Raw genomic sequence first — 25,667 nt, forward strand, 5'->3', positions numbered from 1 at the left:
GTTCTTTGATTTCTATATATAAGTATTAGAGTGTTTGCATCATAAGCTGCATTGTAAAAAACACAGAGAATATAGGAAATCTGAGAAGGCATTCCTGGTTCTCATCTTTTGGTAAAACAGTCTGTACTACATTCTTCCTCCTAAGCCGAGCACTCTGTCCTCTGTGCTCTATCTTCCTGCAGTTACTGTCTGAATCTTCTCATGCCCATGCACACATACATTCTGAGCCTCAAGAAAATATGTCATGGCTTTTAAAGATATAGTTAATTTCTTTCCATCAAACAGCATTAAATGTTAAACCATATCATACCTCAGTCATACCCTGAAAAGTGCTGCAGAAATACTAAGCACCACATTTATAGTTAATACTCTTTTCAAAATAAGAACCACATATTGTTTTCACAGGACTGGCCAGCTCTGTGTGACAACAGTGAAGCCAGTGTAATTTCCTGGGATGTATGTCAAGATATTGGCAAAACATGTCCTATTAAACAAAGGGGAGAAGTAATCACGGCACATATGGAAAGCCCAGGATGTCCTTAACCAGAAGTAGCCAATCAACCAGTAGAACTAAAACCAGTTGCATCAAGACACGTGTAGGTTGGTGGTGGTCTCTAGCTCAACATTTCTGGTAGGGGAACATCCTGAGATTTTTCAAGTATTACAGTGAGCATCTGGCTCATATTTATAAACCAGAGTTAGGGACTCATTTATATTTCAATTGTGTGTTTGCACTTTTGCCCTTTTTAGTTGAAAAGGAGGTGATATTCTACAAATAAGGTACATAATCTCATTAGATTAATCACAAAGCATTTTCCATCTGCAGTTTTAACTGCTGTTTAGTACCAGCATGGACGTTTGCATTTTTGAAAGGTAAAATTGGGTCCAGATCAGCCATGATTGGGTTGGGCAGGAGGGGTGAGAGAGGGCTGTGCAGTTGAATGACAGATCAGTGTCATGTGAACTGAGGCATGCAAACTGTATTAGGCCATGGTAATCGGGGGGAAGAGATTCAAGTCCCTTTGTTTTCTCTCCTCACCCAATAAATCCATGCTTGAAAAATGTCAGACAGATTTTTAGCTCTATAGGTATTTTAATGTATTTGTGAATTTTTGATCTAACCAGAGATACATGCAGAATATTACAGTCTTCTGTGTATTACCAGTGTAGCTGTGTTCGGGTAACATAGTGCCTTCATGTTGCACACCAGTGTTTTAGAGTAGCCTTTTCAGAAATCAGTCAGCCAAGTCAGATCAGGTCATAGTGTTAACTATACAGTATCTTGAGGGAAACTCAATCAAACCCAACCAAACTTTTTATAAGGCATCACAAATCATCCTGTATTAGCATCACATGGATTATTTATGAAAATGCTGTTGCTTGTCTGACAACCTAGGTGACATTACCTCTGGAGGATGAGCATCACCATGGCAAAACAGACATGTCACCATTAGACATTAGTCTACTGTAACTAATTTATAAGGCTGTCCCGTAATTTGTTTTGATCAGGCAGGCTGAATATAGTTGAAGGGGATGAAAGGGAGGAGGGAATGCAGCTAGGGAGGAGGGAGAAAGAAAATCCAATATTATTATTAACTAGAGAATTCAAAACTGTAAAAAATAAAGCAAGGAAATGTGTAGCATTTTTTTCACGTCCTTAACTTCTGTCTTTACACATAGACATAGCTCAGAACATCTAATACAAGGTTTCTCTCTTGGTTGTGGAAATTTTCCCAGAATATTTCTCACTATGCTTTCTATGTTTCTAATTTGTTCAAGATACTATATGATATCCATCCTCCTGCTTGCAGTTCTTTTTTAAAAAAAGTATGGATATACTCTAAAAGCAACTTTGTGAAAATGGCACCAGAGTTAATCTTGTTACAGTAAATGTCATATCAAGTTTGTCTGTCAGGAAGAAAAAGGGAGTGTTTCAATCTGTGAGGCTTAGAAGCCGAAGCAAACATGTAAAAGTCAAGCTGTGTCCCTTCTGACTTATCAAATTCTTCAGCAGAATATCGCGACTTAAATCATCTTTTCTAATGCTAGTTGTTAAATAAAATTAAATAAGGAAGAAAGAATTGATAGGCTATGCATGAATATGAAATAGTGAGCATTTCTTCAGCTATAGTTGATAACTGCTAAAAACAGATGGAAAGGTGTCATAATTACATAGTATCATCTCTGACCATAAATGACCTTGAGAGGAGCTAAGTTAGCATAGACCCTGCTTGTGCCTGTGCTGGGATACAAAGCATTCTTTTTGGCTGAAGTTTTCATGGCTCCATCCTGTAACTCGGTTTCGAAGGAAGATTTTTTCTCTAGCAAAATGGAAGATTACTGTTCTAAAAGGAAAGGTATTCTGTTCAGAGTCAGGGGCAATGAAGGAGGATATCAACAATTTAGGGAAATTACTAATCTTTAAAAGGGCATTAAAGTTTACTAAAGTGTTCCAAAGAAAACTGTTCCGTAGTCTGAGAAGATGTTGCAGTTGACACAGAGGCTAACAATTTTGGAGCCAGCAGTCCTCTGGTTAGCTGTAGTAAAAGAAACCAAAAAGAGTCCAATCTTCCTCTTTTTTTTTTTCTTTAAGGCAATATCCACACCTTTTCTTCAGTTTTCTTTCTCAATATCACAGCTGCAGAGTAACCAATATTATAGTACTATACCCCTATCAATTCAAGCTGTAGTAAGTAGAGAGTTAACAGAAAAATATAAATGGGCTTTGTTTTGTATTTGGAAACTAGTATTGTTAGGAATAATAGATGGAAGAATGGGATCGCTCATTTGGAAGATTTCTCCTTCTTCTTGTGAGCAGAGATATCAACTTTGTTAACATTTTTGCTTTAAAGAATCCCGTCAAAATTTACCTCTCCTCTCCCCTAACCTTTACCGGACATAGTGCAAACCTAAAGAAAAAACTGCTTCCGTGTCTAATCTAAATAGAAAAAAGATGTAGCACATAATAGGGATAAAAGATTGGAGGATAAACAAAGTATCAGGAACAAGGACTGGTTATATTAATTAGATTTACTTTTTCCTTGTATTGTGGCTGCTCTGATCAAAGCAGAAGGACTAATACATGGGCATAATTTGTCTGGTGGTGATGTGAGCTTTCACTCTAAAATCACATGATAATGATTTCTTTTCCTATTTTTACTTGTTAGTGTCTCAGTTCCATGCTGTGGTCTCTGGCTCCTAAAAACATGTCTGGCAATTTCTCAGCTCTTTAAAATCTTGGTAGGCACATTTGAAAGCAAGAGGAAGGGACTGAAGAGGAGGAAGGATGCTCCTGCTGCTGGTGTTTTCTCTGCATTAGCACTTTGAGCAGTTATAAGAAGTTTTTGTTCTATTTAAATAGTATTATAAAATACCACCAACTACTAGGATTGGGAAGCGTGTAGGTTTCCATCAGAATAACTTAACATCGATTTATTTGTTTGAGCAAACCAATTTTTCTGGTAGGTTGTTTCTTAATTTTGGTAGGTCCAGTTGTTCTCAGTCCCTCACAAATTTTCCCAAATGCAACATTCTTCAGTCCTCCCAGTAAACAGTTGGCATCACTGGGAATGATGCAGTGTTTTTTCCTATTCTTTTTCTCTGATTGGCAAAGTATTCAAACTACACAGCAGCATGGTATAAATATGTCTTCCTCCTGCCCCTTCAACCCCTTCAATTCTGCTCTACTTGCAGCACATTTTTTATTGTATATCAGTCATATTCTTAACAAACAAACAAAAAAGACTAGCAATACCTCCTCTACAGTTACCACCTATAGCTTCTCTATAATATCAATTAAATTCCATAGTAATAAGAAATTAATTAATATTGCCATGGAGTCCTGTACAGGCAGCACTTTTGGAATATGTACTATGAAAATATTAAAAAAACAAGGCAGCAGTTTTTCTTAGCTCAATTAATGACCAAATTCAGCAGTTTTTCTGAGAATTACACACAAAGCAACATTGCTCCCAGCTAGTTATTACCCATAGTGATTCTAAAATCCAAGTTTAAAGTGTGCTATGCAAATAACCCAGCATTCAGATATCCCTAAATATATCGAGTTATGACATATCCTTGGTGAATATATTTACCCGTTAAAGAATAGCATTGTATGGTATCACCACTCTGAAGTGACCTTTTCATTGGACAGAATGCAAATAGTAGCAGCAACAATATACCCTACATAAACACATTTCTGTTTTAGTAGTTTTCTTGCATTTCCTCATATACTGAGCTTTCATTCTTGCAGCTTGTAAAAACTTCACCATAAAACAAAAAAATCCTTCAGTAAAACATTTCCCTTTATGGAAACACACTTTTGATGCAAGCTTTGTCATGCAGAATTCTAATTCTGTGCATGTTTTCTAACATTTATACATAGTAGCATATATAAATACACGTACATACAATGTTCTTTTTAATCTTGTGCCCAAAACTTCAGAAAAGTAAAAGTATGCCTACACTATACATAGTAAAAGTAAAGCAAAGTAAATTAGCCTTCACGAAACTCCATGATGTTGCAGTGAGGTTGATTTCAGTCAACAGTTGAAATAGTTTGCTTAAAATTAGTCCAGGTATTGCTGCAGCTTGAAGTGCACATATAATATTAGAAATACAGTAATACTTTTACAGGTCTTTACTATTTTCCTTTCTCTAATAGCAAAACCCACTACTGCTTTTTGTGCCAATTTTTACAGTAAATTTAAATAAAAATGTAAGTTGTTTATGCTATATAAGTTGTGTTCATCATGTCTAAGTCAGTAGTAAAATTTCTGTTTTATTCAACAACTTGATTGTAGGATATTTATGTAAAGGTGCTGGGGGTCACAGCAAGGCGGAAGAATGCAAACAATATGTTCAGAAAAGCTTTTTAATGCATTTTAATAAAGCCATTTGTAGCCTGCAATGATTATCTTTTTGAGCAAGATATTATCAGACTTCTCTTTATGGAAGATCTCCTGAACTTGAGGTGTTCATAATGTCAGAAGTACTATAAATGTTTAGCAGCAGTAGGACATGAAAACATTGCTTTGTTTATGGTACTGTTTAACAGAAGACACTGTCAGAATGATTCCTTTCACAAATGAGAGCTACTGTATTTGTCTTTAATTTGAGGCCCTTTCCTAAAATTCCCAAAATAACATTTCTGGCAAAAAGATAGGTTATTAAAGTATTTTCACTGATGAATCAATTTTACAAGTATCAACCCAAGGAGAACTTGTGTCTAATAAAAATGGTTGTGGAGGGTTTTTTTTTGTTTTACTTATCCTAAGCTAGTAAGTTTAGAAATTGAATAACAACTTTAATACAGGTGCTGGGTTTTTTTTAACTGTCCCGCTTCTCCTGAGTTATTTGAAAGCTAAGCTTTTTGTGCTGTTCATTATTAGACCTGAGTAAATCTTTCAGAACATGAGATTCTCATTTATTTTTCTCTATTTCAATTGGCTGTACAGTGAGCTGCAGAATATCTCCTCTTACAGAAGATACAGGTTTGTGACAAGAAAACGGCAAATAATGTTTGTTTTAGACACGTGTCCCACAAGGTATCTGAGATTTGACATTCTGCTTAATGCAGAAATTCTGAAAACTGTTTGTCATTTACCCCATTAGAGTGACGTGAAAAGTTCCTCTATCACAGGCGTGGATATGTCAGCAGACATCTCCAGACTCTATCCTTGGAGATGTAACTCCAAGTAACTAGTTAGGAAACTTTTTGTTAGAATGATCTGATGGAAATGCTTTTTGTATGCTTGCAGGTAAACTGGTGCAATTGGCTTGTGACTGAGTGCTTAGAAAGCTGTTACCAGTTTCATGGTTTTACTTCACGTAGGAAGGCAGCATTAGGCCTGCTGGGCAGTTTGTTCTTGATTCTACTGAGATTCTCTCAAGTGAGAAAAAAAAAAAATTGAAATGTTTCATGGTGTCTTTAATTTAGACTTTTTTTTTAGTTCTTCAGCATCTTCTACGATTTGAAATTCTGCTGATCCTCTAAATGATAAGGGCTGGAAAAAATGTTAATCCTTCTTCAGTGGTGTCTTTCTCAAAATAATGCTAGGAAAATGAGGAGCTAAAACAAAAAAGAAGGCAAGGTGATCCCATGACTAAGGAACAAAACAAACAAAACAAAACGAAAGACAAGACTGTTGTACATTGGTGGAACTTTACTATTGTTGCGTACTCACTGTTGCATGTGGGACCTTGGAGGAAATACTCTGGGCTGCACTGTTCCTCTGCACACTCCCCCATATGCCTCAGTTACTGTGGGAAGGGAATCCAGGCCAAAAAAGCATAAAGGGCGTAAATATTCTTTGTAAATAAAATTTGTATCTGCAGAATTACTGCCATGATTCAATGGCAATCACAAAATGGAGTAATTACACACTTAATCTCTTCTCTGGCTGGACAAATCGATTTCTGGAAAAAAACAAACACCACTCACATTTTGGACATCCTTCCCTTCACTCCCTCTTTTGTTCACAGTGTCTGAAAAAGCACAGAAACTTGCAGCACAGAAACTATGATTTACCAGGGAGGCAAAGTACATTTCAAAATCTCCATACGCCCCAGTTTCTCCAGCTGAAAAATTTAGGCAAAAGTATTTCCCGAACCCAAAAGAGTGCTGTTAGGTAATATCCAATAAAACAATGTCAGGGAGTGTTGTTTTTTTTTTTTAAAGTGCTTCAGAAAAATGGTAACAAAATATTATTTATTAATCAAATAACCAATTATTTATTCATCAAAGGAAATGAAGCCAGAGCTCCTGCTACCTACATCATGTCTTAATTCTCTATTTCATATCCTGGTATTTGTAATTAAGAAAATGAATAATACTGGTTTGTCTAGGAGATGAAATATGTCTCATTGCAAAAATGTAACAAAATTATAATATTCACTGTAGAAATGATCCAGAACGAAAATCTGAATTAGGTGTAAACCATCATGGATCTCATATCATTGAAAATATTCAAAATCATGTATAAAGTGACTTTCAAGATAAACTTTTTTTTGTGAACAATAATGCTTTTCTACTCCATTTCTATCTGAAACAGATTCTGTGGTGTCAAAAAAACATTTCAGCTCAGAGTGCAATTTTCCCTTTAGTGGTGACACTAATTTAGATGTTTGTCTTTGCTTTATCTGGCTGTCTCTTTTCACAAAATTTGGAGGAATTTAACCTTTGAGACCTTAATCTCTGAGCTGAATTTGACTGAAATTGGCCAATTGGCTCAAAAGTCATTGTAGAGGGAGGGACAATTGTTTGCCAGATGTACAAACAGGCAAGGCAGTCATACAGGCTCATTTTCTAAGACGTAAGATGAAAAATATTGACTGGTTATTAAGTTGTTGGTTTGTGTCATGCCTAGTCTTTCTTGCCCCTTTTTTTTTTTCCAAATAAGAGATGTACATGTCCAATTTGTCTGACATAAAGTAAAAAATTATTATTAGTATTATCAACTGTGAGCTTTTCCTGTTTGCTATGCTACTGTAAATGTAGCTGCAAAACAATTTCAAAACACAGAAGATGCTCAGGACAACACACCACCAGGTTGATTATTTTTCCTCAGCCATTACTCGGATAGACCAGACTAGTAGTAATACTATCGTAGTGATATTGTCAAAAAAAGCTTCCTTCAGTGAACCAGAGAGTTTCTTATACTTCGTCTGAAATAAATATGTATTTTGAAGAATACTTTTTTCCAGTCTATCTGACATAGCCATTGAATTTGGACCACACATGTTCAGTAACACACGGGCTCAAGATCCATAGGCTTGGGAGGGACCACTTAGCACATCAAACTCACTTCGGTCACCAGATTTGACTGGTACAGTAAAAAGCAGTCATGCAATTAGGCATCTATTTCCGAAGAGTTTGTAGAAATTGTCCTTTCTATATGAGACGCATACAAGTAGATAGAGTTTTGCACTCTGCTTTACCTTATCCTCAGCCGTGGCTAATTTCTAATTCTTCAGAAATGGGTGAACACCACACTTTCTTTTCCTTGTCCTTTATCAAAACCATTAATGGGGAGGGGGAAAAAAAGCATCACCGGCTTCCCACAGTGAGGTAAACTAATAAATATATCCCCATCTTATGTTGTACTTGTTGAGCAAGGTGATCCTGCACACATAGTAGGCAGTCTGTTTCCTCCTTTTAACCAGATGACACTAGTGTCCCATCTGTTGTTTTCATGCTTTCCTTTGGCACTCTTATCTCCTACATCTCTGACAGGGATAGGTTGGAAACAGGTCTTATGAATTTAACAAGCGATAGTCTTTAACCATAAACATGTGGGAACAAAACATTTAGGGGTTCAAAAACATAATTGTGTTCTTAGGGGAAAGATGGAGGAACGAGTGCTGTCCCTCCTAGACATCATGGGACAAACTGAAAAGTGTTGCAGGTAACTCTCAAGACCATCTTCCCGAGTTCTGAAACAATGCAATATAGGAACTGCCACAACTGATCCGAAAACAGGTCTACCTACTTAATTTGTCACACCATCTAGCGTGCCAAGCTCCAGAATTTTCTCAGAATAATACGCAAAAACACAGGATTGGTTTATCAATGCATGAACAATTTAAAATGTTCAAAAGAGAAATGCCCACACAAAGTAAAACGACTTAGCAATTGGGATTTTTTTGCATGTGAGAATGGAGGTTTAAATCATTTAATCATTATTCTCTTATTCATATAAATGTTTTTTGTATCCTGTGAAGCTTCTGACATATGGGTGCATTTCATGAGTTAGTGATGTTGTATGGAAATATAATACCATTTCTCATCTTCAAATTTTTCATACTTAAAATTATCTTCAGCTGATAATTTAATACCTCCTTGCTATTGTCTTATGAAAAAGGCTGCACAGAGGTGCCCTGTATGTTTCTTTTAACCTAGTTATTATTTTGTCCCATTTTATTAATTTTCACTGTGAATTAAATAGTTTCAGTCATCTCATTCACTCTTCCTACTGACTTCCTACTGAAATGACCATATTTCTAATGATTTACATAGATTCTCTGTGTTACTGCTTATTTTCAGTGGTCCACCCCCTTGGAGCTCCATATTGTGCTGTCATACAAGTTCCTTCCCCTTTCAGCAGATGCAAACATTTGCCCATGCAATCAGGATGATGCCACTGCTATGCACACAAAATTCATGTCTGTGGAACACTCAAAGCCACCAATTTTTGCTGGGACAAATAAAAACCTATTCCAAATGCCTATATAGGACATGGAATTGCTATAATGCACACACCACCATTGGTACATGTCAAATACACGTACATGCATCTATATATACATACAATTTTCTTTGCAAACAGTTGGAAGCAATTGTATTTCTCTTTGTATTTTTGCATATGTCTTCAATGTATAAAGAGTAAGTCTAGGATTTTATGATAATCTTTGCTTCCAGCTCTGATTGACTGACCTGAGATTCAAACAGCACATACTTCAAAGGAAAACAAAGATCTGCAGTTAGTTGTATACTGAATACCAAAATTAAGGTCTTTCTATATAATTATCAATCATTGCAAATGCTGGCACTGCTAAAACAAGAGATATGTATAAAAAAATCAGAATGAAATTCCAAAATTAAAGCAGAGGACAAGAAAAAAGTTAAGTAGCAACTTGTGAATTGAGCAAGTATGGATGGAAGGATGGAAAGCTGCAGACTGAAGATATTGACCAGTTCTCAGTTCCCAGATAATTAAAATGCAATAGACAAGAAGTGTTTTCTTTATCTGCTGAAGTCTGCTATGTAGGCAGCTGGTCCAATAGACTGACAGAAACAATATGTTATCTGTCCGCTATATCTCTGTTCTTTTCAGATATTGACCCAACATCCAGGGATGAAATCTATATAGTAAAGGCTCCTACCTTTATCACAAGTGCAGACTCCTACCAGAGAAGCTAAGGTGGCTTCCTAAAGCTTGACAGCATTTAAATTACAGAGCAGAATGTATGTTGGTGTGTTTTGGAAGTCCTCCCCAAGGGTAAATGAATGGAGCTAAGCAAGTCTAAGGTAAAAGACCAATGACTTTTTGAAAAACAATGGGATGTGTTAATGGTGAGGCAGACAGGGCGTATTAGAGATTAATCTTAATTGTCTTATTTATAACTGAATTATAAACTTGCTAACGCTGCATATGACGAAAGTGCAGAGTTATTTCTTTTATGCTATCTACTCTTATTCCTATTAACTTATGCAGATTAGGATCTTCACATTGCCCTATAGCAGTTTCATTTCTTTGCCATCTTTTAGACCATTTGGAAATCTGGATAGATTATGATCTCCAGATTTCCTTATCCTTATGTGATCATCCTTGTTCTTGTAAGGGACTCCAATAGCTCTGTGAAGCAAGACTTCAGACCTGAGTTCCTTGAACTCTGCAGCATGTATCAGATGAGAAATTTTTCATTTGGTCTTTTTGTTCCACATTCTTCCAGCAGTTCAGCAGGAGCAAGACCCTCTGATAAGTCCTGCATAGAGAAGGGGTCTTTTGGAGAATCCTCCCTATGCTTCTCCACAGGGAAAACATATGGAAAACATTTGCTGAGTTTTCCTACCATAACTTTATCTCGTCTGAACATTCCTTCTATGCCTTGGTTACTTACTGGCCCTACAGGTGCTTTGGCAAGTTTCCTGCTCCTGATGTGTTTAAAATAGGGTTTATTAATTTTATGCCTTTTGGACGTTGTCCTTCAAGCTCTTTCTTCTCTGCCTTTGTGTTTTTAATTTTCATCTATTGTATTCCACACAGTCTCCACAGAAATCTACCATACAGCTAATAGTATTCACATGAATTTCAGTTCTACCTCAAGGATGGATGCTTTGAATGCATACCTTTGCTGCTCCTGTGGAAAAGGAGTTGATGAAAATTGCTGCAAGTATAGACTTTACTCCACTAACACTTCAGTGGTAGGAAAGAATTATGGGTAATAAACTGGTATTTGTGTGGCTGAGGAATGATGACTGATTAATCAGCATTCTTATATTGGGGAAAAGCTGGATGAAGTTGATCATCGGGCTATAACAACTCTCGCTGTGTGGACCAGAACCAGCTTACTTACATTTTGGACAATTGACACCTCTGTAACTGTGACACATCCATAGTATGGAGGGTAAGAAGACATTAAAAATCAAAAGGACAGATCAAACACAGTCTCACATTTAATTAGTGCTTTAGTCAACCTTATGACTTTAGATGTCTCACTCATACTTTTGAAATTTTAGGGTTGGCAACGCTGGTATTTGCATGTTTAAAATGATGAAGTCTTCTTAAAGTGTCTCCCAGCTTTTCTAAGGTTTTGCTAAGAATTTCAGACTTGACATACGTACTTAGTTGACAGTGCACTTCAGGAAAAATTATATCTGATACTATTTATTATATCAGAAACTATTTAATTGTTGGGGTTTTTTTTAATGTTTCTTCCTTAATTATTTTGTATTTCTGTATATGCGGAACGTTTTTTAATTCTAGTCATTATGCAGTGCCAAAATCATAATTTTGGATAGGTTTGGCAATTATTTTTTTCACTGTTGATAGTAGTTAATCATTGCCAGTTTTTATTATTTTAAGTATAATTAATAAAATATACCATAACCAATTAGCATCTCATTTTTTCTGATATCAAAACCCTATTAACAGACTTTGGGAAAACACAAGGGGGAGCACAAGGCAGGGCAAAAAATGTCTTTCATTGGCATATATTGTTGTGAGACAAAGAAATCTAAATATTGCCTATCCTGATCCCCACTGGGATCCCTGAGTCCACAGAATGATCCTAATTGAATTTTCCCTGCCTAAATGGAGTATGCCCTGTTGTGAACCTGCTTTGAACATGATGACAGGATGGGACGTCTCAGAGCATCACTTCTGTGAGACTCTGGGCCTTCCTTCTATTACCTCTATTATCTAAACAAATAACCTTGGACAAATCAATTTACGTTAATCCAACCTAGTGGTTTAAACCTCTCTCCTTTCCTTTAAAATGTCTCAATCAAGTTTCAAGTGAAATTGCTTGAACATTTTTCTCTTAAAATGTGCCTGTGTATAACAAGAGAAATCTGTAAATTTTTTTATTAAAAATACAGAGATGTTTAAAAGGGTAAATTAATGTATGGGTCATAGTAAGTTCTTTCTGCTCTGTAACACCAAGCACAGAATCCCTGAGCAACACTTGTATTTTTATTTATCACTTTAATGAGTTGGAAAAGAGAGATTAATCTTGGATCTTTTTCTGTTTTCTTCTTTCATTCATCACATGAAGAACTTAGTGTTTCAACATTTTGTTGTATAAAATTAAAAATCTGCACCCACAGTGAGCTTCAGCCATGTTTACTGCAGTAATCACACAGGTTTAGTTCTTTATGATGCTTCCTGTGTAAATGCACTTGAAATAAATAGCAGTATGAACAATGATTATTTAAATTTATGGGGAAGTTGTTTGAAACTTAATGAATTTCATTACTCCATTAGATGATATGACATTTTTCAAGTCTTGCTTTTTTTTTAATGTATAAAGGATTTTATCTAGAAAATAATCTAATTTAGCTTTCTCTTATTTTGAAAATTACAGATCAGTGCATGATTATTTTCACACATGCCCTGAGTTAATCCATAGTCCTGTGTTTGTGTAATAGTTCTAGTGTTTTATAGAAGTTATAATAGTTTTATGCATAGGAATAGTCCTGTTGACAAGTTAAGCTCTTGTGTATTGTCTCTTCTTGCTGTTTTTCTTCTGATTTCATATTCAATGAGTAGAGACTAGGGACTGACAAGGGATGCTACACAAAGCATTTAAGAATTAACAATGTTTAACAAACAATTAAATCAATATTTAAGGTTTTATATATATATGGAATTGTGTTCTGAATGTTTCTACCTGCTGAAGTTTTTGTATTCAAGATCTGAGTTAACAATCATGCATCTCACTCTTTGCCTTTGCCTAAGTTGTTAATTATCCTGCTTTTGTGAAGACGCTGAGCTGGATATTTCTAGCACTGCTCAACTCAATATAATGTCTATAGGTTTACAGAATGTTTTGTATGAAGCTACCTGGTATGTTCAGAGGACTAAGCATGCCTTTTTGAAAATATTCTGAGGAGTGATAAGCTACTTGGATGACGTCCTTTTAAATTGTACTACATTTTGTTTTCAGGTTGTTATTCCATGAAGTTTCTATGTCAATATTGCAAATAGATTCAATTGCCCAATTCCAGTTGAGATTTGGGGTTAGATACATTGACCTGCAAAGAAAAAATGGCTTGTAATGCAACTTAACTTCACACCTAAGAAAGGCAGCAATTAAAAAAAATTCAGCACGTTGACTTGCTTAGCACATTACATGCAGGCTATAAGATAGTGCACAACATAGTATTTCAAAGACCTTATCTTTCTGATTTTTATGGTTAGGGCTTCATGTTGAATAGCCACAATTGTTAAGTGCTAAATGCCCCTCCTTCAGTCATCTAGGCCAACCCCCCTTCCATGGGCAGGGACATCTTTCACTAGACCAGGTTGCTCAAAGCCCCGTCCAGCCTGACCTTGAACACTTCCAATGATGGGGATGATTCCAATGATCCACAGCTTCTCTGGGCAACCTGTCCCAGTGTCTCACCACCCTCACAGTGAAGAACTTCTTCCTTATGTCCAATCTAAATCTACTTTAAGTTGAAAACTGTTGCCCCTTATCCTATCACTACAGGCCTCTCCCTCTGTCTTTCTTATAAGCCGCCTTTATATATAGAAAGGTCGCAATAGGATCTCCCTATTTTGGAGCCTTCTTTTCTCCAGGCTGAACAACCCCAGCTCACTCAGCCTTTCTGCATAGGAGAGGTGTTCCAACCCTCTGACCATTTTTGTGGCCGTCCTCTGGACCCACATGGGTGTCTTATCCCTTTTGAGTTAGAGCAAAGAAACTGTGGCCTTATCACAAATATTTTTACAGACAAAACAGAAATTCAAAGATTTTCTAAAATGTGAAAGATTGAATCTGTCATTGCTGTGTTTGTACGCTTACAGCTCTTTTTATCACTCCTGAAAGAGGAAGTATTCTTTGGTTAAAATCAAAGGACTCATGGTTGAAAATTTTGTATTAGCTTCAAGTTTTTCTGTTCTTCCTAGTCGGTTCAGCTTTCATTACATTTTTGTCAGAGTGACACTAGGATGCTCTTCAGTGACCCTTCTTCCGCTTTCCCAAGCTCTGACTCTGGATTGCATGAGGTAATCAGCACCCCAAATACATTTTTCCTGTGTTCTGGTACAAAGACAAACCTTGAAAACCCTACTGAAGTCCTTCCAGAAATATCCCAGTAGTTAGAAACAATGCATGGAGTGAGAAAGGACCCAGCTGGGAGAGCTGCGATCACCTTGCCCCCATGAAGGCTTGGTACTGCCATGGCACAATAGCTTCATATAGATCTTGCTCTAGTAGCTCTGCACAACCTTGCAGACCACAGTGCAGGCATAAGCCAAAATTATTATCATAAACCCCTCAGTTGATTCCTTTGTGCTGCACTCTAGTCTCTATAGAGAAAGTTTTATCACTTCTCTCATATTTTCATTGTATCCATTCTACAGCTGGTAGCAAGATGTCCAAACAAATGACATGAGTTGACAAGCCTTTCAAAAGATCCAAGGGACTGGCTTATATCTATTGGTGTGAGAGAGAAAAAAAGGAGAGTAAATGAGAAGAAAAAGTAAAAAGTTTCTTCCCATGCACTTTTCTCTCAAGTAAAGCAAAAAGGTGAAGATTGTATAACCTCTCTAGCCTACTGCCTGTTTATGCAGTAAATCTATACCAGTAGGAGATTTATTAATTTAACTGTAGTCTTGCGTATAAGAATGATATGGGTAGTCTCAGATCATATTTATTCATTTAATAGAGGGATTTATTGGCAATGTCTGATAACCATATTTTGTAGTTTAGATCATTGTTTTTCCTTCATATTAATAGTTTCTCTCTATCTTGCTATTCAAATAAGACAACTCTGTAGTCCTGAATATCAAAAAAACCCCTCTTTAGCTGGATGACATAATTTGGCAATCAGCAAATTAGAACAGCATGTAGCTTCTGACGAAAAAAATATTAAATGTGTGTCTCATAACTCTGCTGCTGAGGTTTAGTTAAACATATAACCTTTATTTGAACTTATCTCATTAATCATGGGCAAAAATGTAGCTATTTCACATATGGGACTGTGGAAAAAGATATCATGGTCATTTACCACTGCAGAGTGCTCACTCCCCAAAGAAGAAAGATAATTTCTGTAGGGAGAGTTGACAAGGCGCAGGTTAAATACCCATACCGGCTTTCCCCTGGAAAGTTCATGAAAATTACTACTTTTTTTTTCCCTGATAAATTGCAAAAAGTTCACCTTATTAGAGGTTATTAAAAGTTGTTAATAAGAGCTCAAAATTTTCAGGATTTTTTCTTTCCAATGTGACAGCATTTTCCTATTATGGGCCCCAAAAATGTCTTTTTGTTTGCAGCGATTCCCTCATTTTTGCTTCTACTTACATCTGCAGTCCTCAGTTGCACACAGACAACTAGGAGTTCAATAGTTTCTCAGGCAATAGGTTTTTACCCAGTTTGGTATCCCACTAGCTCATTGTTTTCCTGTCTCAGGTTTTGCGGCATCCACCAGCCACCATTTACTTGACTTGTTCTAGCGATCTTTTGTTCCTGAGTGTTACAGGTTGACTCACTGCTATCTAAGGGGTCTTGCTAGATGCTGTGACCTTAAAGAAAGCAATGCCCTGTCAGTTTCAAAAATGACTCTATGCTACTGAAACACTCTTTATATAAACCCTCCCCTGAGGGGCAAGCACAGCACAGTGTTACACTGAAACGTTGCCATTTCCTTCCACCTAAAAATACACAAGGTCCAGGATTCTCCTAGCATATCAAATCCCTGGCTCAGTCCACTGTGACATATGTGGAGATTAAATTTCATCCTCCTGATGATGTGGGAATTTGGGAAATTAACATTCAAAGCTTCTAATTATAAGAGGAGTGGTGTGCCTGTCAATTTCAAATGATGACATGCGTGATAAGACTGTGATCTTACCGAGTTTTCTTAGGAACCCAAAGCATGTGTATGTTAGATATATACACTTAACACTAACCATCCCCTCAAGGTACATCTCAAAGGCTGCCCTCCCTCTGTAAGGAATGTATATTTGGGCTGTAGGTGAGACATGAGACTACGCAATCATATGATATAGTTGACAGTGCCGGGGGTACGACCACTTCCGTTTTCTTTGGTTTTTTGCTCCAGTTAATAACAATGCTGTAAGAGTAAATTGCTCCAAAAACTTGTGTTATCTTGAACACCAAGCTCTATAAGTACAAAATAGAATCATAGAATCATAGAATCATTTAGGTTGGAAAAGACCTTTAAGATCATCGAGTCCAACCATAAACCTAACACTGCCAAGTCCACCACTAAACCATGTCCCTAAGTGCCACATCTACATGTCTTTTAAATACCTCCAGGGATGGTGACTCAACCACTTCCCTGGGCAGCCTCTTCCAGTGCTTGATAACCCTTTCAGTGAAAAAATTTTTCCTAATACACAATCTAAACCTCCCTTGGCGCAACTTGAGGCCATTTCCTCTTGTGCTATCACTAGTAGTCTGATAGTACTAGAAACATAATCCTTTTGTCTATGTATCTCCCTTTTTAATTTGCTAAGTTAGCTGTATGTAAGTACCAAAGCAGGCCCCTGCGCCACTGGTAGACTGGGATGATAGGAGCAAAGACTTGACTATGCATTATCAGGTGAATGCTGTAGCCGAGACTTGGGGTCTTCTGCGGGAGCTGCTCCAATGAGTATCTGGAAAGCAAGGATTCAATGCCTAAGTCTCTCTCATTCCAGTTGAGTGATCCAATTTACAAGGCTGTGGAGTCAACAGCTTTCCTGTTGGTCTCAGTAAATGTTGAAATACTGATGTAACATGGCAGAGTCCCAGTGAGGCAGAGAATACTGCCTACAATACTCCCCCAGGATATGGAGATTCACGTCGGTCCTCTAAAACAGAGAGAATGTGCATTGGAGTAAGGGTCTCCACCATCTCTGGTGACTGTTCTTACCATGGGTTTTCAGCAGCTCTGGGACTGTGCTTTCACTGGCTGTTTGCAGAAGGAGGGCTTAGTACAGTTCCCACTTTAAAAAAAAAAGTCATTGTGGAAGTAGCCGCCTTTTTTCTGGTTTTCAATACAAGAATCTTACATGGTCATACATGACCACAACACTCTTGCACACTACTTCCAGGACCTAGAAGGTGACTCCCAGTTTCCAAATATTGCTTTTTTTTCCTTTCTGGCCAGCCAGAAGGAAATCAGGGATTAATCTGCAATGACAGAATATTTAAGCCAAGATTTGAATGAGTCTGGCAGGTGTGAGTCAGCTGCTGTCTTCACACATTGCCCAGGCAGCTGCAGGTCCATAAAGCACCTAAAAGCCACATAGTGAGAACCACCCATGTGTCCTGTTGCAGGGAAGAGTGATAGTCTCTGATTTGTTTTCAATATGTTACTACACATGAATACCATATTCAAAATAATAGTAAATATACAGCCACAAGGTGATGTTCTTTTCCTGTCTCATAAACATTATCAGGTTCCTACTCTGCAACCTCCTGCATATGCACTGAGTGCCAGGCACCAAAAGCTACAAGAAGAGCAAGCAAGACTAAACCATGCAACTGCCAAAGTGTTTGCATGCATCAGTGAATTCTCAGAACGCTCTGAAACATCACTGCAAGCCCAGAGCTGGTGACTGCAACATGTACATTCCTGCAACCTCTGGAGGTGGCTGTACTTAAACCTGTTCAAGTTATCTAAATCAAGCCAGGAGTGTGGGCAGCAGGCGGTGTCACCTGTAGATTTTCCAAGAGAGATCCAGCTGGGCAAGACTGGCGCAGATAACCACTGAGAGGTTCATATCAGCATGGGCAGAGGCTTCAAGCTGCAGAAGAAATGTGCTGAAATAGCCCGTCCTCTAATCGGCTTGGCCATCATTCCCCACTTGTCAAGACCCTTAGAATTTGGCTGCTATAGCTGGTGGCAGCCTGTTTTGGCAGAGTTGTTCCAACCCACCTCCCAGCTGCCTTGAGTCATGATTGAAACTGTGTTTACCCAAAACAGTACATTTACAGTTTTGTGAATACCAAATTCATAATTTGCTCCTTTTTTGCTGGGTGCTTGTCAGGAATCAAAAAGAACAGCAATGCCTTATAGAAGTCTTTAACGTAACTTACATTGTATCTGTTATAATAGATCAATGGGATGGGGACATTCCTTTCCTTATAATTGAAATGATTCAGAGAAAAGAAAAAGGACAGAAAGATATTCTGAGGTTTCTAAGCAATTTGAATATATGTAGTATTAGAAGACCATATGTAAATAAATGTAAGCTTTTATGCGTAATTTCAGAAGCCCTGGTTGGTTTTCCAAAGCTCATGAAAATTACTTAAAATCATTCATCAAAACCTCTTGCAGTAAAGCAGCACCAGATGTGTGGGTGATGATGTAGACAGGCATCTGAAACTTGAAAATCACTGCCCAAACATACCCATTGGCTCATACTTTGAGTCACATCCAGTCCTGTTGTGGATTTAGAGAGACAATTCAGACATGACAGGCTGATTTATTACTCTAGTTTATTCCAGTTTCACACACTACAACAAGTGGAATCGAAGGGCAAGTTGTGGTGATGAACCTAGAGGAGTTGTGTCTCATTTCCACTCTCCCAGGCCAGTCAGATGTGCTGTCCGATGCAGAAACTCCTTGAAAGGCTGGTTAAAATTAGGGAGCTTTCTGCAGGAGTCTAGGATGTGTATTTGCTGTGAAGTGTCAATTCTTCAGAAATAAAATTCCACACTTTGAGAAATATTTCTAATATTCTTTACTATTCTGCTTGTAATGACCTTTTGATACCTTTTGATACCTTTACCTCTTTGTGAATAGTGTTTGGGTAATCTTTCAACAAATTATGCTAAACCACTGGCAGGTTATAAAGAGCACATGTGTTAGATGACCATTGATTTTTCCATTAGTGATCTTAAGAAGAGAGAAATTAATTAACAAACAGTGGGATTTGTCTGCTCTACACCTCCTGCCCAGTCAGCTTTGAAAATGTCTACCAGCTGAAACTGTTAATTAGGCAAAAGACAGAAAAAGCACTGAATGAATATGTAGGAACATGTTTCTTGTCAGAAATATTTCAATTTTTATATGAAATGTGGTTTATAAAAAGTTATTTCAACATTTAAAGCCTCTTTGCTAGTCAAGTGGAACAAACAGTCTAAAAGGAAATGCAAAAAGTATCATAATTTAGGAATTAACATAGTCCAAAATCTGAAAATGGATGACTATTGAGTTGCTCATGGATTTTAAGAAAAAAAACTAAATCATATGTGAAACGTATCTGCGCCCACGACTTATGTGGTAACTGACTCTCTGGGTTGAGGTTTGTTTATACGGTAGTATACAGGTAGAATATATACACACTTCATTCTACCTTTTAACCCAGTGAAAGCTGGTGCTGTATGTCCTGAACCAGGGTTGCACAAAGAGCTTTTTGCCTGTGAGATGAAGAGGTAGTCTGCCTCTGAATGCAGGGACCGGCAGCTTCCACACACCCTGTTTCAGTGAGTTTCAGTAAGGGGAAGTGAAAAGGGAACTACAGTGTTGTGTTTAGGGGGCTGCAGCAAAGAAAGAATAGGATAAAAAGAGGTAAGAATGAGAACTTCACCATCCTTGCCTTTTGTGTCAAGAGGATGCTGAAAATGCTTTATCGATCAGACCACATAAGTAAATTAGGAGAGGCAATATTTAACCGGTGAATCATGGGACAACAGAGTTGAGCAGCTCAATATAATGAAAAGTAGATATTTTGGAGTAAGCCTATATCCTCTGAAGACCTTGGGAATTTAAAGTTTGAAACAAAATACCTTCTGTCTTTATGCCAATTAGATGGCAGCTGAATCGTGGCTTTAAGATACCTCTGTTGTGGGCAGAAGCAACCACAGCAGTGTACCTTGTCTTAGTCCCACTGTGGATCTAGCCCAAATGCTACAGTCCTTATTCACACTGAACAGTACCTGTTCACCAGAATGAACTAATTTGAAGCAGACTTTCCCCATGGGAAAGCTGTAGTAAAAAAAGGAAAAAGTAAAAATACAAAGAAAGTTCATTTGTACTAGTTAAAAAAAAGTAGTAAGTTTAAAACAGTGAAATAAATTAGGATTTATATTTAGTTAACAATGAGTTATCACAAACCATTCCCATATATTTCCTGATGGTTTACCATTACATAACCTGCTCTATATTTATAATGTACATCTGGCATACTGTACTTCTATTCAGATCACTTTAATTAAACCAGCCTCCAAGCTCCCATATAAAACAATGGAAGTTCTGAAATGCAGGAAAACAGCAGCACAAATTCATGAATAGCCCTGTATGTGAAGGCAGGCAATCTGCAGATTAGTGTGGTGGTTTCCTGTTGTTAACACCATAAACTTGTTGAACTCTGTTAGCTAAATTCTTCTAACTTCAGCCTAGTCGCTGCAGCTACTGCAGAAGAGATGGGCCAGAAGAGAAAAGGAAAAGATGAATAGCTTTTTTCAGATTGGAAAGACAAAAAAAAAAAAACCAACCCCCAAACCCTAGCTTTGTGGGCTTGAAAAGAACCGCAGTGCTTTGGAACTCTCTGACTAAAATTACAGTATCAGTGTTCCCTCTCAAAGACAAGAATTGCTTAAACCAAATAATCAGTAATAGATAGGCATGAGAGGCCAATGTTGAAACAATTTCTAAAAAAGGCTTGATGATTTAGACTTAATTTTCAGTAAATGTCTTGCTTAGCCACCTATCTCAGAGGGACTGAGAAGTTCCCAGTAGGCAGAGCTCTTCTCATGAGGACCTCAATTATATGTATTTAAAAATAAATGATACTGCAGTGTTTGGGTGCAGAAGGTTATTTCCAGTCTCTAAAAATCTTGATATCCTAACAAGCTATTTAAATCCTCAAGCAATTACCAGACATTACTTTTAAAAGCTACAGGATTGATATAATTCATTATTTTTAAACCTTGTTGCAGACCTCTAACAAATTCTTAGTATGGATAAGGACCCTTGTACGGGCAAATAAATCTGCTGATTAAAGGCTTACTTTTCTTAGCTATTTTTCATGAATGCTGCAAAATCTGTGAACAACAGTCAGAAAAACATGAATATAGGATAGCAACTGTTATAATATATATCTTTATATAAAAATATATTATTAGTATATTCTACAATAATTATAATAGAATAATATTCTATTACAGGCTGATAGTATCATAGGATAATTCAGGTTGGAAGGAACCTTAGGAGGATGCTAATCCAACCTCGTGCTCAAAGGAGGATAGACCATGAAATTGACAGTTCGTCCAACTAGATATCTGCAACTAATAAAATAAAAAACAGCTGAAACCTTCCTACAGAACCCGGTCGCAATATAGCCTAGTGGTTTTAAAATGTTGGTAAAGCTCCTTTTGCCGCCAATTATTTTATTCAGCTGAAAATGGAATTAATTGGTAAAGGTTATGTTATCTAATTAGTGAACAGAATGTGTGCCTTAAGCCATCAAATGAGTTCTTAGTACGAATGCTCACTCTATGAACTACTTGATATGTAACTGATCCAGACTTTAACATCTGTTTACAATATATTCTTTGTCAAATGCTTTGCCAAACAGTGCAGTTCTCATTTTTACCTCTCTTTGCACCTTTTTATCCTGTTCTTATCCCCTCTATCCCCTCTATCTATCACCTATCTATCCCCTCTGGGAGAGTGTCCTAAACACAAGGCCACAGATCTCTTGAACAGAAAGGGCTAATTTCACCAAATAAATTATTTGCAGTCCTTAATATGACCAGTGCAAATAACTCCATAAGCCACAGGGGAAAGAAGTTTGTCTTTTTCCTGCTGCTTCTGCTGTTCAGGTAGATACTGAAGTTTTAGACATTATGAAGATTATCCAAAATGACATTAGTCTAGTCACAACTGTAGCAAAATCCTCCTGTGTTATACAAATTAATTTGCTGTGAAAACCTGTATAAAGAGATTCTGAACAAATAGAGGACTACTGAAATCTTACTCTTCGTTGAACAAATAAAATTTGTAATTAAGATTTAGGATGGGGAGTTTCTATTTCTGCTTCCAACAGCCCTTCTCTGCAGAGCACTGATATCCCTTTTGTTTAAAGATTCAAGAGTTAAAGTATTATTTTATTGTAAATTACAGGATGTAAGAATTAACAGCATAATAATTCCAAAGGGAAATAATTTTAAGGTAGTGATATAATATTCATGTAAGGCAAGACTTTGTACAGCTGTGTGGAGATGTAAGGTACAGGGGAAGAGAAGGAAGGGGAAAGTGGAAGAAAAAGGAAGGAGGCCAAGATTTAGGATGCTACCCCTATATACAAGTGCATATGGCAACTCAGAAGGAGCAACAGACAGACAGGGATCCAAATGCCTTACCCCTGCGGTGGCCAACGGAGCAGGGGTGATACAGTGGCTGAAAAAAGCAGCAACTGCTGTGTCCTTCTGCCAGTCAGAGACGTGCAGAATCACTCCTCATGCTGCTCTGTTCCCCAAACTACTGGTGTGGACCCACCCCTGGTGGCATGGGCATTGAACTTCTAATTGATACCTAGTGAAGAGAATGGCTGCAACTGCATTAAAGAAAATACGGCTATACACAGCAAAGTGTGAATTTTCTATGACATTACTTGGCTTGTGATTGCACAAGCCAAGCTTATTCTGGAAATCGTGAACCTCTGTAACTCCCAGGGAAAGAATGACACATTGACATCCAACAGGATACTATGATGGTCATTTTAATTTGCTTTGAAATTCGAATTCTAACATTGATTACTATCCTAATATTAAATACTGTTCAACAGCCACTCAAGAGCAGGACGAACAAGGCTGATGTGTAAGTCCTATATGTCATAAACGCAAAATGGTATACAAAGCTCTCAGTGTTGCTTGGTCATCCTGCCAGGTATTCACCAACAACAGCAAAGAGATGCCTTAGTATATTTTGTATACGTAGACTTTAAAAATGCAACAGAGAAGACCTGTCTGCGTTACTGAAGCAAATTCATGAGTCCATGTGGGCTTCTAATCAATGGAGCTAATCAGTGATATAGTCCGTCTGGAATGGGAGAAACAGATCCACTAGAGAGAATGGCAATCATAACACCATCAGTCCAGGTGCAGAAGTCCCCACTGATGTACTGGGAACAACAAGAGAATGCAGAAGGTGAAAAACAAAGCCCAGATCTGTAAAAATAAACGGCTGTGTGATCTGCAGTAAAGAAAATTAGGGTACTTCTTTAGATGAACAGCAAAGCCCAGCTGCAGACATTTTACAGTGCACTTCAGAGTCCCGGGAAGTGGGCAGGAGAATAGCAGCTGGGTGAAGAGACTGGGACAGAAACTGCCAGTGATCAATTATTAGCAAGTAACAGAGAAAAGCAGAAAAGAAACACTTGTAGTGCTGCAGCCTTTCAAACAGTGCACTATAAATCCTGCTGTTTTCTCCAGGTATTAGTCTTTCTGTTTTTACAGGGAAAAGAAATCAAGAAAAACATGGAAAGGATCATGTGTAAGTTATGGCCATGTAGGGAACTGAAAGCTCCCTCGTGGACATATCAGTTGACTTAAAATAACTGGAGATTAGGTGTCCAAATTCCTTAAGATGTTTGAACGTTTTAGTCACTTCATTAATCACTGAAGCTAGGAGGGGGATAAGGTATGCTTGCTTCCATGCAAAGAACCATAAGAGGGTTTTCTGTGATTGACACAGATGTTAGATGTTAGATACTGAGAAAGGTTTCTTTGGGCTCATTGTTTATTTGATGAAAATTGCAGCTTTAGACGAAAGAAGAGAATGTAAAGTCCCAGATTTTGTTTCAACATTTGCAAAATAAATTACCTTGATTTTTGAAATGACACTTCATTTCAATATTGCCTGAATTTAATGCATAAAAAAGAAAATAAGTCATTTTGTGCACACAGGTGTGCTAATAAGATATGGCATTTTTATGGATTGCTGGTCTCCTGAGGTTTTCAAGGTCTGAAAGACAGGTAAAGCATAATGTACTGTGTGGATCTTCTAGCTGTTAGCTTGCCTCCACTCCCAGGCACAGAATGGGACAAATATCACACATACTTTAATCTAAGATTTGCCTTTGACTCTAGCAGAATGAAATATACGTGCTTGCCAAAGAAATAAGATTTCACAGTAGAAACTAGCTAATTTTAAGTTGTGAACAAAGTACCAAAATGTGGGTAGCATCCCAGGGATGTTTTGCTATATAATTCTATTTCCACTAAAATTGTCAACCAGTAGCAGTGACTATAAAGTTTTATATTTTATTTTGTGTGGGGAAGACTTGGCTAGAGAAGATTCCTTATTTCTTAGAACTATATTTGGATTAGCTCTTCTGTGATCATGCTGAACTGCATGAACTTCATTAAATACTTTAGCATATGAGGAATTGTTATAGCAGTCAGGAGGTGCTGCATGAAAATCAAGCAATAGGGGTAGGTTGAGAACAGCTGTGAATGGGAGTGAATGTATTTAAGACAACTTTTATTGCAATGTGTTCCTCCTTATTTTAATTATTTTTTATTTTTTTATCAAGTAATTTTTGCTACTTGGAATGATGGTTAAAAACCTGCAAATGTTGCAACCGTCATCGTATATCCTGAGACTCTGTGCTATTGATAAGCCCCATAGCCAGTTATATCTTCTCCAAATGTCAAAGTACATTTGATATTAGATTGTATAGTTATTTGTGCATTGCAAAATCAACCACATTTCCAAAAATGTTAAAAATCCAAACTGAGGTTGGCCACAAATTACCTAATTTGAGACAATGAATTCATTGAGCTTTTAGGATGTGTTCACAGTTTTTCTTCTGTCTCTTTTTTAACATTTTGAGTCACTAAAGCTCCATGCTGAAAAGGTCTAATACCTGTGGTTTACAGTCATCTGTTACCCATTCATTAGAGGGGCTTCTCTGAACCACTCCTTTCCCTACCCAACACTGAGGTTTGAGAAACAACCCACAAATAAAACAATTGCAGTCCACAAAACAATCAACCCCATTGTTCTCTACAGGGATTTGCTCCAAAGAGTACATCAACTGGAATTATTTAGAAAACTAAATTACTGCAAGATGGAGTCAGAAGCATACTGGCAACACTTTGAAAAATCATCTTGTTTGTTCTCTGCTTGCTTTTAAAAATATCTTTTCATTAAAAACATTAGTGAGAAAATAGTAATAGAAAATTGCATATAGCAATTTCAATGTAAGAATGAGAGCTTATTACTCGACTTTTGTGGTCTACTGTAATCCTGTAATGTTTTACATGGGATTTTTCATGAATGCAGATCTTTCCGTTTGGACACAGTGATGTATAACATCACAGCCAAAACATTTTCCCCATCTTTGCTTGTATCAAAATTTTATAGATAATTTAGTGAGAATCAAGCTGAGCTGAGGACGATGATCAGCTCTTTAAGTCACATCTAAAGCAAGTTATCTGGCAATTCTCAGGTTAGTCCAACATAGCAAAGAGGACATGCC

The sequence above is a fragment of the Gymnogyps californianus genome, chromosome 2, assembly GCF_018139145.2.
Source record: "Gymnogyps californianus isolate 813 chromosome 2, ASM1813914v2, whole genome shotgun sequence".
Taxonomy (NCBI): domain Eukaryota; kingdom Metazoa; phylum Chordata; class Aves; order Accipitriformes; family Cathartidae; genus Gymnogyps; species Gymnogyps californianus.